Source organism: Rhinopithecus bieti, unplaced genomic scaffold (assembly GCF_001698545.2).
Source record: "Rhinopithecus bieti isolate Rb0 unplaced genomic scaffold, ASM169854v2 scaffold_10706, whole genome shotgun sequence".
Lineage (NCBI taxonomy): Eukaryota > Metazoa > Chordata > Mammalia > Primates > Cercopithecidae > Rhinopithecus > Rhinopithecus bieti.
In genome coordinates this window covers 1684267-1701205 of record NW_016806811.1, presented here as the reverse complement: position 1 = coordinate 1701205, position 16939 = coordinate 1684267, and the positions used below count along the sequence as shown (strand labels likewise).

Below are 16939 nucleotides of genomic sequence, written 5' to 3'. Positions count from 1 at the left end.
ACCATCTTCACTTTCTATGAACCTTGATATAACAGAATATTAGATTGCTACATTTATCCAGTTATAAGTCAGAATAGCTTGCTTAAAACTTTTTTCAATTTATTCCAAATAACACAACTCACAAAAAGTTATGGAATCCATTAAGTGTTCATCTTTTTCTCTCTTGGCACATAAAAGTCAGCCAAATTTATTACTCAAAGGTCCAAAGAAACTTTACATACACGTTGTTTTGTTTGTTTTGTTTTCAAGAACTGGGTTGAAGCATGTCGGGTACCACTTAGGTAAAGAATTCAAATTCATTCCAATGGAAAACAAAGGCCTGCACAATCCCTCTGTGGTATACAGGACGAAGGCCCTGAGACCTGAGTGAGAGGCAAGAATTTTGCTTGGCCATGTGAACAGGCAATCGCTCAGTGAGTCCTTCTATGTGATGCTACGTATTTTATATGTATTGATCTCAATTGTATCCCCTTTAGAATGGTTAGTTTCTCAATCCTAGCAACTCTGCCTCTTTGCTTATCAATAATGAGGCTAGCATTTGAAGGCTACTCTGTATATTTCCCTGGAAGCTCTTACAGTAGCACCGGGAAACCTAGTCCCATCCCAGAAGAATCATCACTAGGGATTCTCCCCTGGGTGTTAGGGCTTGAATATGCCCCTCTCATGGCTGTGAGAGGCCCTCTGCAAATGCCATTGCTGAAAAGATGTGTGTAAGAACTGAAGTTTCCCTGGGAATAGTGCACCCACAGACTCGTAAGGGGCCAAGTCCGGAAAAGCAGCATGAACCCTGTAGGCACTGGACACCAGGCCTATAGACGCAGTTGGCGTTGGTCAATAGGTTTTCAATTCTGGGTAGGTCTTCTTCAAAATTTTCTTTTCCAGACCTTTTGAAATATGTTACTGTTTTCTCCAATTTCAAGTAGCAATTACTCTATAACTGGATATAATTTCATTTATATGTAAATGGTATTATATTTTCATTTATGTTTCAACTGAAGTTGAGAAAATTTACTATGTCTGGCTGATTAAAAACTAAAAGATTGGGTAGAATGAGTCTTCTTTCATATTCCAAAGATGGAATTCTAAATTATGTTTATACTTCATCATTTAATGGCATGATTATATTGAGACATTATCTAAAATCTCTAGAGTTTTCTTTATCAGCAAATTTTTAGTCTATTTTCCTCATTAAAAGCTCTTGAGCTCATTATCTCATATTTTCTACTTTCTGATCTCATATTGATAGAGTCATCACACCTTTTCTTCGTGAATTCAAGAGATTGCTCTTTTCAGAACAGACTTATTTAATGTAAACTGTACCTGGACTTCATGAAGACATTTACCTTTGATATTGCTTTATTTATGTTAAAATAATTTTAAAGTTTTAATTTTCCATGGATCTTTTTCATGGAACATTCTCATTCCCCTGGTGTGATATTATAGAGAAATTGACAAACCCGAATAACATGGAGACTCCAGTGGTTCTGTATACAGAGTCATGCAATTAAAATAGGTATAGCATGGTTTGATTAAGCAGATACTCAGGAACATATGATTAAGTTAATCCCTTTTATGCAATGAATTAATTTAAAATTGGTGACTTGAGTTTAATGTTACATATAAGCAGTCTAAATTTAACTTTTACAATAAGTAAAAATATATCCAGAAGTTTATCTGGATCTCATAAGCAAAAAATAATTAATATTTGCATAGTTTTTGTGATATTGCCAAGCACTTTATGTGTACTTGTCCATTAATCCTTACAACTTTAGGTTAGATACCATTATCCCATTTCACAGAGGAAGCAGCTGAGGTACAGGAAGGTTAAGTAATTGGTCCTAAGTTACATAACTAGCAGTGCAAAGTCAGGTTTCAAATTCATGTCACTTGACTCCAAACTCACATTCTTAACCAGTGTGCAGTAGTGTCCTTGAAGCTTTTTCCAGGCAGCGTCCCATCCAAGTGTTAACCAAGAGCTGCCCTTGTTAAACTTGTACTGCCAGATGAGTTATGACTAATTTACAGAGTTATGCAAGATGGAATCCACAGAAAGTCTCACAGTAACACCCTAAGCTGCTTCTTGCTTATAATGTAACTGATAGAAAGTTCTGATTTAAGGTTGCCAGAATTAGCAAATAAAAAATGCAGGATACCCAGGTAAATCTGAATTACAAGTAAACATAAATTTTAACATAATTTTTAACATACATATGTCTGATGCAATATTTTAGACAGACTAAGAAATTACTTGATGTTTACCTGAAATTCAGATTTCACTGAGTGTCTTGTATTTTATCTGGCAACACTATCCTGGGTTGAGTTCATTCTCAAATGTTGTTCACTGAACTGGAAGAGAACACCTATGTGAAAATTTGGCTTTCCCATCTTGAGCCAAACACCAGGGTGACCCCAAGGATTATTCAGATTCCAAAGTCACCTGTGGCTTGTGATGTGGTCACGGACCTACATCCCCACTCCTCCCCAAGCCAACCACCTACTCAGGCCCAGTGCACTGAACAGTGTGACTTAATGAGTTGAGTTACCAGAAACCCCTCTTGCCAAAAGGTTTAATTAATCTCTTTATATGTCCATTGAAGCCTGAGTCACAGAGAGTACAGTATTTGGATGACAAAGTATCAGCAAACATTGTCACAAACTCCCAGTGGTCATTCTTACTCACACTGTGTCCTGGTCCCTAATCCAAAATTTATGAAAACATTCAAAACTTCATGTTGAAAAAAGAAATGTCCTTCTCATTCTACTGCTTTCTGGGTGTTCAGTCTCAGTCATAATATGTAAAGACCAGATGAACACCGTCTTTGAACATCTGAGGACAGAATTTGTTCTTGGATGCTTTGTATCTGACAGCCTTTAAGCTTACACTGGGGATGAGGCCAAAATGCATGATTCCGTGTGAAATTACTGGGTGAGCTTCTCATTACAGAGTTCACAGTGGCCTTGAAAAATATTGTCCTTTGAGGTATGCCAAGTCAAAATCATGCAAAGTGCTATTTAATTGATGCATTGAGTTTAAAAGCAGCCAACTCTATCATATTAGCCCTGCGTTGCTCACATCAGCAAGTGCTCAATAAATAACTTGTTGACTGATTGACTGAGGGGATACTGGAAAAAAAGTAGTGAATAACTCTCTTTGCTACATGACCAGATGTCCTCTGTAAGGGTAAACACAGCAGGGCACAGCAGGGCAAAAAAAAAAGCAGTCTGAGGAGCTGCTGAAAATTATTCAGTGAGAGCAAAAAACAAGAGAAACACATTATCTGCATTTCATGCTGGATGTGTAAGCATTTGAAATGGAGTTGTCACAGCAGTAAGAATAGAGAAAACTGGCCAGGATTGGGAGTTTAGAGACTTGAATTTTGGTCCTCTGCCAATAACCACGCATGAGGCTGTGGGATCATTAATTTATATTCTTTCTGGAAGTTTGTCTAAATGTCTTCTAAGGTCACTTCCATTCTGTAATTTTCTAATTTTTGTTCTGACTCAGGTTTTTATGCATTTAAGCATCAGAAAATATTAGCCTTCGGACTCTTCTCAAGTATTGATTTGTTGCTTTTATTCCTCAGCTTTTCTAAGCAGATTACATGCTTGAAAAATGCGCTATCAATTCCTTATGAATATCCTAGCTCTAAGAGAGTTCAGCCAATTAGGTTAATCAGCATAGGCCTAGTGCTGTCATACAATCAACCTTTCTTATATTCATTCATTATTTTATTCAGTGAATATTAAAATTTTAGCCAGTATATGGTTAATATTTATTTAGAACCCACTACATAGTACTGAACCAGGCATTGATGAGAAGATCCCTACTCTCAAAGAGTTTATAGTCTAGTTAGAGAAACAGAAATGTAAACAGAGAATTTCAACCAATTGTGTTAAGTGCCGTAACAGAGGAGTTGGCAAGGAGTTATGGCAGTCTAAAGGGAAGGTGGCCATGTCTTAATTGAACCAGTCAGAGAATTCTTGACATATGAGGTTGCAAGAAGAAGTATTCTAAGCAAAAACCATGAGGTTATTCTGTTATAATACATACAACTCATATAGGCTTCATTGGAAAGGGAAGCTAAAGAGGCCAGATTTGATAGTTTAAAAATCCCAGAAGGAAAAGAGAAATGAGGAATAGAAATAGAAAACCATCATCAAAATGTATAAAATAAGTGTGTATGTTTGTGGGGTAAATGTTTGTTGAATGGAGGTTAAGAACAGAGCACCTGCCCTGTAGAAAATCATAGTAAACAGCATACACAACACCATGATCTTCCACAGGCAGGTCTCTGGAGCAAAACATTCTGTTACAGCATCAACCAATGACAATGTATTGAGTTTCTCATTTTCCCTACTACTAGTTCATCACAGACTTATTTTTATTGACCTCAAACTAAAGTGTCCCTCACTTCCCCAGTAAGTACTCTCCACTGTGTAGTCCTGTTGATTACAACTTGAAAGCATCTTGTCTATCCATCTATTTATTGCTTTGGACTTGGAAAAGAATGTGGTTCCTTCCTGAGGGGAAACCATTTGACCTCGTGTTTCCAACCTTGAGTAAAGGGTTACTTTCTTATGGATTCCAAACCTATCAGTGCCTAGAGACAGTGTTTGGCGTATCAAAGTCTGAAATCTCACATCAATATCTTGGATCAAGAACCATATTTTCTCTGTATATGGCACTGACCTTCACAACCTCTTATATTTCCAGTGGTCTTGTGACCCTTCCGACAAAAGTGGTAGAATTTATTTCATATTTATATTACATTTTTTACATTAAAAAGCACTAAAATTGTCTCCTAAATCCTAAAGAAACTTATTTCTTTCTCTACTAGAATGAGTTAAGGTGCTGGAATTGAAACAGATGGAAAAAAGAGATATAATTAGGAATGAGCAGAAATTGTGGCTTTCTTATTTGTATGGCATGGTTCCTTTCACTGAATATAATGTATGAGCTTCAGTGTAACGTGGTCATCAATTTTAATTTTGCCAGCCTTTCATTTGATGGCTGCTGCCATTCCTGTCCTAATCTTCAAAAGGCACAGCCAGGATAATTATCACAGCTGCCAGATCTTTCTCCTGTAATACCACTGAATCTTCTCAACCTATTTGCCTTGAAACTTGGGATCACAGGTAGAGAGTTACTGCACTCGCTCTGACAATCACCTTTCTGCAAAAGCACAGATTTTAGAAGGATTGAAATTTCAATCACATATTCTGTTATATAACTCATTTCAGACAAATATTCTATTCTAGTCCACATTTAAATGGTTATAGCCCATAGGATTGCATGACCTTGCCTCTGCTTATTCAAAGCAGTCTTTATATCTTCAATTGAGACATAAGAAAACATTCTCAAACTTGACCATTTTATTAAAAACAAACTCACTGATGCTTACATGTTTCTCCTTTAAACAACTGCCTCAAATGCATATAAAAGCCAGAAATTTCCTTTTTTCCTTTAAGGTTGTACTTTCACACTGCACACAAGACAAGCTAATGCAGGAATTAGTGGTTAGTGATAACATTCATGAATAAATGTGATTCCAGTCAGTTTTTTAGTTTAAGAAAGGTGTTTTTAACACAAATCTATATGGGCGGTTTTGCTAAATTACCAAGTTCAGCCAGTGGATATTTACAGTTTCAGAGTCCACTTAACATTCCCCAAGAAATAAAAACAGTCAAGGCATTTTTTTTTTAAATTGGACTGGTAGTAATTTCCTTTTCTCTATAATTTGAAGAAATTTGCATAGGTCTAAGTATAACTTTATCATCTGCAAAATGACTTCCCCTTGGAATGGCAAAAGACACAAGTGACTAATCATTATTCCAATGAAGTTATGAAGGAAAACTGTGCAAACTGATTTCTTAGTTTCTTACAATGAAGTTGAAGCTAAACATGTTTATACAAAATTTCTATTTTAGCACCCTTGCTGGCTAATTTTCACTTTACTCATTATTTACAAGCCACTGTTTTTCTCAACTAATTAAGTTACTCATGTAACTCTTAATGGTTCTCATATATATATAAACATATGCACTGCATCATTTGTACTTCTGAGATGAATTCATTAGCAATTAATAACAGTAAAAAATCCTCACCTAAATCCATACTCCTATGAATGTACTTGACAACACATGCTACACAGTTCAGTTCTTTTTAAACACACTCAGATACATGCACACATACACTAGGAGTTTATTATAAATAATGGCATTTGGCATGACAACCAATTATTTTCTGAATAATCGGTGTCCATTAATATTCTCACAGATTATTGTGTTTACAAATCACTGAAGACTAACATAACTGCAATATTCAGAACAGTAAGTCCATAGCATGAGTCCCCAACTAAAATGTTAAGCCTCACAAGTAAGGAATGGTTATTTCTGCTCACCACTGCATCCCCAATGCACAGTACCTGGATTATAGAAGAGATTTTTACAAAATATGCATTCCTTGTTAAAAAATGAATGAATAAATTACCCAGAAATAAGTGTGAGATTATATTCCTCCTTTTTAACTTAATAGCAAAGCAATATAAAGATGGATATATTTTGGATCAAGAGAAAACATCAATTAGGCCTACACAGTAGCTAGATGGCCAGGATTTAAAGAAAATACTTCTGAACTCTTTTACACCATTGGTGATAATGTAAATTAGTACAGCCTCTATGGAAAAGGTATGGAGATTTCTCAAATAACTAAAATAGAACTACCATTTGATCTAGCAATTCCACTACTGGGTATCTAACCAAAGGAAAAGAAATCAATATATCAAAAAGACACCTGCAATTGCATGTGTATTGCAGCGCTATTCACAATAGCAAAGATACAGAATCAGCCTAAGTGTTCATCAGTGGATGAATAGATAAACAGAATGTGGTGTATATACACAATGGAATAGCATTCAGCCATAACTGAATGAAATCATGTCGTTTGCAGCAACATGGATGGAACTGGAGGTCATTATCTTAAATGAAACAAGCCAGGAACAGCAAGACAGACATTGCATATTCTCACTCATAAATAGGAGGTAAAAAATTTGTTCACGTGGATGTAGAGAGTGGAATGATAGACATTGGACTCTCAGAAGGGTAAGGGGTTGGCGGGAAGATGAGGATAAGTTGTTAATGGGTACAATGTGTTTTACTCAGGTGATGGATACCCTACACACTCTGACTTAACCACTATAAAATCTATGCATGTAATAAAATGCACATGTACATCTTAAAGTTGAATACAAAAAAAAAAAAAATAAAGTGAACACATCCCCTTTACAGAAGAATCTGTAATTACCTAAATGTTGAAAAATCCCAATGATTTGCAGTCACTGAAAAACCTTACATACAGCAAGTTGCAGTAACCAAGGAGACCATTGTGTATGAATTTACACAAGGGCAGAAATGAGTCCAGGAAGGACATGAAACCCTGTGTCTGAGGACAATATGTTTATCTACTTAGATCTAATGATCACAGACATCCCCTTGATTAGAAATAGGGAAAAGAATGCAATATGCCTAGTCCATAGGAAAATACATCCCCCCAGGCAGTGTTAACACTTGGCCAGCTATGCATCAGATCCATTACCATGGTGACACCCCATTTTCTCTATTATGCTGAAAACTTGGGAGTATTACAGTCTTTTTTGTTGAGTGTAATCAATATTAAGACAGGATGATGGAAACATGGGGCATGTTCTAACAAGACAACTTCCTATCCAAGTAGTTTATGATATAAAACAGGAACTAGATGTTCCTGTTTATCCTGCTCACCTGTAGCCTGGCCTAAGTCAGAAGTGGAGGCGAGGTTGACTCGAGGTCTGAGCTAACTCTCTAATACATGGCCCTTCTCATTTTATAGGCCCTGCTCTAAGACTCTTGCTGAGAGTTTTGATTTGCTAATAAGAAGTTGTTCTAAATGGCTAAGGTCCACCTTTCCAATTTTTTATTAAATGAGATAATGTCTGCTTGTGGACTCAAAAATTATGATCCATCACTACTGAAGATTCCTACTACATCTTGGAACATAAAGGCAAAAGGGTAGGAAAGAAGAAAAATAATAATAAACAAAGCTAAATAAAACGGAAAAAAGCCAGAGGTTTCACATCTTTGGGGTTTTTCCATCCTCCAAGCTATTTTTTCTTGCGAACTCTGCCATCTATTCATGGATGTTGTGTTGCTGTCTGTCTTGTTTTTACACAGTGCTGGTCGTGCTGCCAGTTCCAGCATCACCTTCCCTTTGAAGCAGAGCCAGAAAGGTGTCACTGGAAATGCTGAATTATTGTACATGAAAGGCACAAAGGGAAGTATGAACTGGGACATCCAGTCTAGAAAAGGGAAGGCTAAAGAGAAGGCATGTGATGGTATTCAGACAGGTGCAAGTGCCTACCAGGCCTGCTGAACTTTGTATTGAGTCAAGAATGAACTATACAGAAACCTGAAGATTTTATTGATGGACATGACTTTAGAATTTAATCTGACCTAACATCCTCACTTTACAGCTAAGACATTAATGTTTGAGATACAGCCCTAGCAGCGCTAACCTACAAAGGAAATCAGTTCACTGAGCTAACCTGATAATCCACAGCTAACCTGCAAAGGAGATCAATGCACTGAGGACATGGCTGAACTGACACTTTCTAGGTCTATTTTCCATTATGCAAGATGATTTTAGGTGGTACAAAAGCAGAAGTATATTTTAAAAGTTATGTAATTCTTTATATATATATATATTCTTAAAAATAACATGACCACATAAATTTAGTGATATAAAATTTCCAGTAAGTAAAAGCAAGCAAATCCTACAAAGTGCCAAAAACAAATGGCTCTCTTAGAAATGTGGCCTAATGCCTTTGATCTTTATTGCACCATCTCAACCACCTCATCAGAAGTACAGTGGGGGTGGGGTGGATGCAACTGGAGCTTTTATGAGAGATCAATAATGGGGGAGCTTTTCATATCATCAGGGATTTTATTTTCAAGAGAAATCAGGTTAGTCACTGAGGTTATAGGAATTTCTCTGGGTATGTCCTTGGAGAAGATTAAATCCAGTCTTCCTTGAAACTATGAGAAATGAGATGAACTCTTCACATGGTATCCACATCCATAAGCATCTGTGACTATTTAGAAAGGGTAAAACTGATAATGCCCCAAAACAATAGCAATATATTTAATACCTAAAATTTATTATGTGATGAACAAGTCAGGCATAAGTTAAGACCTCAGATTATCTCAAATTATTATCACTGCTTTGGAGTTGGGTAGCAGTAAAACAGGAAAGGAATAAACTTTGAAATAATCCAGATTGGCTTTAATTTGGGGGGGGGATTTTTATCATTATTATTTCTGTAAACTATGTGGACCGACATTCTCTCTAAGTCAATGGAAGTTTTAAACTACTATATTTCAACGTTGAGTCCCAGCTGTTTTGTGATTAGATTGAGCAGAAGAACAAGCACATCAGAATTACGTCTTTTTTCTTTTACCAAAGCTAAGTTCAATCTAGATACAGGTAGTTGTGGCATATTTGGAGACAAGGCTCTATAAGAAAGTTAAATAAATGGACTGCTTCCTACCACTGAAGGTAGAAAGAAACCTGGCAAATTTGGACTGCTCCATTTTATGGCAGCTGTAGTGTCTGTACTATATTCTTAAATCAATCTTTTTCTTCAGAGGAAGAGATGCAATGGTGACATTCTGCCTAAGATTCCTCCCCGAGAACTCTTCAAGCTTGGTCAAATTAAATGACTACTTCTTATGAAGCAGTATTTGATGACTGATTTTCATGAATGAATACAGGACTTTGATTTTTTGCAGTCTTGAGATTGATCATGGGTCTCAGGAGATTTTCAGGTATTCTCAGAATAAGACTACTGGTATGGTTTGAACCTGTGTCCCCACCCAAAATTCGTGTCAAATTGTAATCTCCAACGTTGGAGGTGGGGTCTAGTGGGAGTTGATTGTATAATGGGGATGGATTTTTCCCCTTGGTACTATCCTCACAATAGTGAATGAGTTCTCCAGGGATCCAGTCATTTAAAACTGTGTAGCACCTCCCCTTTCTCTCTCCCTTGCTCCTGCTCCAGCCAAGTAAGACATGCCTGTTCCCCTTCACCTTCTGCCATGATTATATTTCCTGAGCTTCCCTTCACTTTCTACAATGATTATAAGTTTTCTGAGGCCTCTTCAGAAGCAGAATCCACTCTACTTCCTGTACAGCCTGCAGAACTCTGAACTACTTAAACCTCTTTTGTTTATATATTGCCAAGTCTCAGGTATTTCTTTATAGCAGTGTGAATACAGACTAATACAGAAAATCAGTACCAAGGAGTGGGGCATTGCTAAAAAGATACCTGAAAATGTGAAAGCAGTTTTGGATTTGGGTAACTGGAAGACGTTGGAAGAATTTGGAGGGCTCAGAAGAAGAGAGAAAGCTGACGGAAAGTTTGGAACTTCCTAGAGTCTTATTGAATGGTTGACCAAAATGGTAATAGTGATGTGGAAAATGAAGTCCAGGCTGAGGAGGTCTCAGATGGAAATGAGGAACTTATTGGGAACTGGAGTAAAGTTACTCTTGTTATGCTTTAGTAAAGTGCCTGGCTGCATTGTGCCCCTGCTCTAGGAATCTGTGGAACTTTGAACTTAAGGGTGATGATTTGGGGTATCTTGTTGGAAAAATTTCCAAGAAGCAAAATGTTCAAGTATAGCCTGGCTGCATCTAACAGCATACACTCATACGTGTGAAAAAAAAAAAAAAAAAAAAAAACTCAAAACTGAACATATTTAAAGGGGAAGACATAAATGTTTGGAAATTTTGCAGTTAGCATGTGGTAGGAAAAAAAAAAAAAAAGTCAAGTCAATTTTCAGGGTGGAATTTAATCAGGCTGCAGAAATTTGCATGAGAAAAAAGGAGTCAAGTGCTAATATTCAAGGCAAGGGGAAAAGGCCTCAAAGGCATTTCAGAGTCCTTCGCAGAAGCCCTTCCCATCACAGGCTGGGAGGCCTAGGAGGACAGAATGGTTCTGTGGGCCAGACCCAGGCCTCCACTGTCATGTGTACCCTTGGAACACTGCTCCCTGCATCCTGGCTGCTCCAGCTCCAGCCATGGCTCAAAGGGGCCCACATACTCAGGCTGCTGCTTTAGAGGGTGCAAGCCATAAGCCTTGGCAGCTTCCATGTGGTGTTAAGCCTGTGGGTGCATAGAATTCAAGAGTTGAGACTTGGGACCCTCTGCCTAGATTTCAGAGGATGTATGGAAAAGCTTGGATGTCCAGTCTGCTGCAGGAGCAGAGACTTCAGAAAGAGCCTCTACTGGGGCAATGCAGAGGAGAAATGTGGGGTTGGAGGCCCCACACAGAATCCCCACTGGGGCACTGCCTGGAGGAGCTGAGTACAAAGGGACATCCTTCAGACCTCAGAATGGTAGACTCGCTGACAGCTTTCACTGTGCCTGAAAAAGCCACAGGCACTCAACAGCCCTAAGAGCAGCTTCAGGGCTGTATCCCACAAAGCCACAGAGGCAGAGCTACCCAAGGCTCTGTGAGCCCACCCCTTTCACCAGTGTGCCCTGGATGTGAGACATGGAATGAAAGGAGATTATTTTGGAGCTTTAAAATTTAACAACTGCCCTCCTGGGGTTTCAGACTTGCATAGTGAATGTAACCCCTTTATTTTGGCTGATTTCTCCCTTTTGGAATGGGGGGTCTTTACCAAATGCGTGTACCCTCATTGTGTCTTGGAAGTAACTAACTTGTTTTTGATTTTACAGGCTCATAGGCAGAAGGGACTTGCCTTGTCTCAGAATAGGGTTTGACTTTGGAGTTAATGATGAAATGAGCTAAGACTTTAGGAATCTAAGTCTTAATGAATTTAGCTAAGACTTTTGAAATCTGAGAAAGACATGAGATTTGGGAGGGGCCGGAGGTTGAATGATATGGTTTGGGTCTGTGTCTCTGTCCAAATCTTGTGTCAAATTGTAATTCTCAATGTTGGAGGTGAGACCTGGTGGAAGGTGATTGGATCATGGGGGCAGATTTCCCTCACAGTATTGTCCTCACAATAGTGAGTGAGTTCTCCTGAAATCTGGTCATTTAAAAGTGTGTAGCGCTCTCTCTCGCTCTCTCTGTCTCTCTCTCTCTTGCCACATAAGATGTGCCTGCTTCCCCTTTGCTTTCTACTATGAGTGTTTGTTTCCTGAGGCCTCCCCAGAGCAGAAGGTGCTATGCTTCCTGCACAGCCCATAGAACCATGAACCAATTAAACCTCTTTTCTTTATACATTACCCCGTTTCAGGTATTTCTTTATAGCAGTGTGAGAATAAACTAATACAACTATCAAAGTCCAAAAGTTCCTATATGGTCAATTCTCAAGAAAAACAGTTGATTTTAAAGATATATTCCACATCTCCTGACACAGGATATGCTGTCATACTATTATTTTTTAATCCTCCCTCCTCAGCCCCTCAAGTAGCTTAGATTAGAGGTGTACACCATACCACCATTATCTAGATAATTTCTTAATTTTGGGTAGAGATGAGGTCACACTATGTTGCCCAGGCTGGTCTCAAACTCCTGGGCTCAAGGAGTTCTCCTCCTCCCTCAGCCTTTCACAGTCCTGGCATTACAGGAATGAGCCACTGTGCTGACCTTGTCTTTTATTTCTTTGACTTGACACTAGTTGACATAGTTATGCACATAGACTTCAATTCTGCCTATGAATTTTATCTGTTGGGATCCTATATGCACAATTTCTGAATACTGGAATGCTGTAATTTTTAGTTCTTTGGTGATCTCTTTCAGTCCTGTTGCTTTAACTACCAACTACATATTGTCAGCTGGTAGTTATTTGGCCAGCTAGTCCTCTTTCTTAAAACACAGACCTATATGCAGTTGTTCATGTCACATCTCTACATGTATATCAGACATCTCAAATTAACATGGCCAATAAAATGGCAAATATCCACCACCAAACCTGCTCTGCCTGAAGTCATCTCCATCTCAGTTAGTAGCAACTCCATTCTTGCAAATTATAAAACCCAAATCTGTGGTTTTATCTTTGAATCATTTCTCTTACATCCTGAATTCAATTTTTAAGCAAATCCTACTGGCTTTGTCTTCAAAATATATCCATAATCTGAAAACTTTTTACGTCTATTGCTGGCAGGCTAGTCTGTGTCTCTGTTACCCGTTGCCTGGATTATTCCTATAACCTCCCATTTAGATCCTTGCTTTAATCCTTATACCTTATGATCTCTTCTTACTCTACAGCACTCAAAATAATCCTTTTAGACACTTAGATATACCATGCTCTTTGCCTCAGTCTCTTTAATGATTTTCCATGTCATTCAAAGTAATATTCAAAAATCCTGCCATGGCCTACAAGGTTCTACATGATCTATCTACATACTCTGCCCCCAATAGTTCTTCTCTGTCCTGTGACTCTAATCATTGCTGGGTTCCAGACACGACAGAATGTAAGGAAGGAGAGGAGAAATAAATGGATCAGAATCACAGTTAAAGTGTTTAGATTCTGTGAGGTTTTTCTCTCAAGCAAAGGTTTTTGCCTGGCTCATTTGTTTTGATGGGATAAGCTTGGTTGTGAAGAAAGAAACACAGCTTCCAGCCATAGCAACTGTGCACACTTTGTCTCCTACCAGGACAAAGACTGGTTGCTTTCATCTTTTGCACTGCAGAATGCTAATGCCATACCTAACACATAGTAAGAAAATTTTTAAATGTTCATTAAGTGTCAAATTGCTAGACAACACATAGTTCTTTCAATATTATCAGCAAATAGTTTGAAAAATGTCACAAAAGGCATCTTTATCAATTAATGATATACCATACTTAATATTGGTTTCCATTACACTCATGCTATATACGAATGCTTTCACTAACACCTCAACATTACCAGTGCTGTTAGTAGTTTAAGGTTGCTCTGCAGTGACCAGGACATTCGATGCCAAGATATGTGAGTAGTTTAGTGATCCCATTTCTAGGCTTCATGCTAAGAATTTCTGAATAGGAAACATTCTCAATATGGCCCTTATTTGTGTAGCAACTACACTTTATGTCTTTGAATTTATAAGTAACTTATTGGTAAAGCTTTCTAAGTCTGGGCATCTATATTTTAACAGATTTCTAAGAATTTATTAATTTCCCATACCCTACTGACTTAAGAGAGAATTATTTCTTGCATGTTAAAAATATTATTTGTGTAAATAGCTACACCTTTAATTTCTGTGACATGAAGTTATGCAGGCTTTTGACTAGAAACTTCTCCTGAGGCAATTCAAATGTCAGATTGAGGAGCATATTAGGGAGATTCAGCATGAAATATCATATCCAGTATGATCCATCATGAAGTCATTTAAGAAGCAATAGTAATGGAATGGTATTTGAAAAGGTGGTGCAGTTGTGGAATAGCATAAACATTTATCATTTTATCAGAATATAAAAGTCTCTTTATAAATTTTAACCTGAATGGTAATGGTCAATGGGGTGCCTGCACTATTTCAACAGTTTCATAAAAATAGCCACAGTCTGAGAATGGCCTGTATGTAAAGATTTTATGATGATATATATTTAGGTCCTCAAGACTAACAGAACATATGTTTTGTTTGTTTTTCTTATTTTTTCATGTGCTACTAATTTATTTTCTTCCAGGTAAAATAAAACGAATGCAAGGAATCTAAATGGATAATCTGACACCTTTCAAAAAACCCTCAAAATGACCGTTTTTATCACAGTTTCCATTTGTACCATTCCTTGCTACATTATTTTCTCTGTTTCTAATGCGTTTGCATCTTGTCCAGAGAATTTCTATATGCTTTTCAAGAATTAGTTCAGGTGCCAATCATTCTCCTGCCTTCTCTGAGGAATCGCCCATTACAGCCAGCACTAGAGAATCAATCTGCCCTTTCCTTTAAGTTTTCCAAACTTAAAGAATCTCTCATAATTTTTGGTAATATCCATCTATATCTTTCCTATCTGACTGTGACCCTCTGGATGCCAGAGACCATATCTTATTTAATTCCAAATCATCAGTGCAAAGTAAATCAAATATTAAGCAATATTTGGGATTTGAAGGAGTGAAAGCAGCTAACATTGTAATGTCTTTAGATCAGTTACTTAAACAAAGCTTCTCTTTCTCCCATAGAATCTATCCTCTGCATTCCTGAATCTCAAGTGAAATACCATTGCATCCTCAGCTACAGTCAGAATGCCTCAGCTGATGGGCATGTTATGCTCACTGTGCATTTTCTGGCATCCAGGCTGATACTGTTGTCTAGAATTCTCTACATGTGGATTGCGAAGAGCATTTATAGCAGAAGCTGTCTTACCAACATTAGTAACAAAGTACCTTTCCTCAAAGTGGAATTATCCTACATGTTCTTACCTAGAGTTCCTCAAGCAGAATCTTATCCTCATTGAGACATGGAGAAAACATAAAGGAATCATAAGCAGCCCCTTTCCCACATATTATTTTAAATGACAAAACTACCTTGAACCAACACTATTCAAATCACTGCCGTCCTCAAATCAAGGCAACTCTTCAGGTGACCAAGGAAGCTTGACCAACCACCATGCTCCCAGCACATACAGCCTCTAAAGTATTTCTTTTATAAGCATTGATCACGAAGGGCTAAACCACCAAAAGAATGGCACTGACTTGAAAAGGAGTGAAAATGAGTTTAACAGATACAGATGCTAATTTCACTAACCTCAAAAGCATTACATAGTTTCAACAAATAAACATGCCTAGTAACATGGTTCCTTGATTTGGTATCCCTGCTCCATCGGAATCATTCGTAGAGGCCACTGAAACAAGTATTTGGCAATAGAAAGGAACAGTGGCAATGGCTTTAAAATGCCTACAGCAGGAAACAGAGAGGGGATCTCTGGGTCAGGCTTCAAACTGCAGATTCGTTTGGTTGATGTGGCTGTTGCTGGGTTATGTTATAATTCTATTAGATTTGCTGGGAAGGAGAATACTGAATTTGAGGGTGGGTCTTCTTATGCTGATACTTATCACCACTGACACTTGAGCAATTTAACACGTTGGAAATTAAGTCTGTGTTTCAAACCCTCTATACTATGGAACTAAGTGTTCTCAGCTTGTTCTATTTTTGCCTTTGGACCATTTCATTTTGAAGACGCACTTGAGGTAGATGATAGCATTAATTTAGTTAACAATACTCATTTTGTTTTCATTAGTTGTTTTTGTAGTTTCATATTTTGATGCTTGATCTGATAAATGCATAATACTCAGAGGGTGCCTCTGTTTGTATTAATAACAGCAACTCATTCGCACCTCATCAGTGATAGAACAGCTTAGCTTCCCTGTCAAAGGAGCATGAATCAGAAATGTTCATGAGAAAAGGAGTATTTGTAATGCAGATGGAAACTACAGGGAGAGTGGGGATGAAGTGAGTGGGGAGGACAAGTAAACTCTGAAGTGCAAGACACTGCTTGGGGTTAATAGCTGTGTATTCTCTAAACACCTCAGTGACTTGGGCAAGTTACTAAAGCCCTCTAAATCTCAGCATAATTATCTCGAAAGTGAGTGAGGGTCAGTTTTATCATTAAAAAAATTATTCTATAATTGTATACTTATGTACATTGAAATTATAATTTTATAAGCTAATTTGTTGAGCAATGATGATCCTTGATTCCTTAACAGAACATTTTATAAGCAAGGATTATATAATACAAGTAATTTTTGGAGTCATTAATAATAATAACTACCATTTATTGAATGATTATTATGGGCATTATGTTTTCCAAATGCATGTTATATGATTAAATTATCACCACTATGCTCTTAGATGGGTATTTCATCTCTGCTTTAAAAATTAATATTTTTATTTTCAAATGGTTTCATGTAACCTTTCACACAACTAGTAAATGGCAGAACCAAAAGTCAAATCCAGGAC

General features: G+C 37.5%; 1 long non-coding RNA gene across 1 annotated transcript in view; it reads right to left on the bottom strand.

Moving 5' to 3' along the window:
• The window catches only part of LOC108533194 (uncharacterized), a 320686-nt gene that overhangs the window by 125397 nt on the left and 178350 nt on the right, over positions 1-16939 (bottom strand). The gene's annotated exons all lie outside the window — the stretch shown is intronic.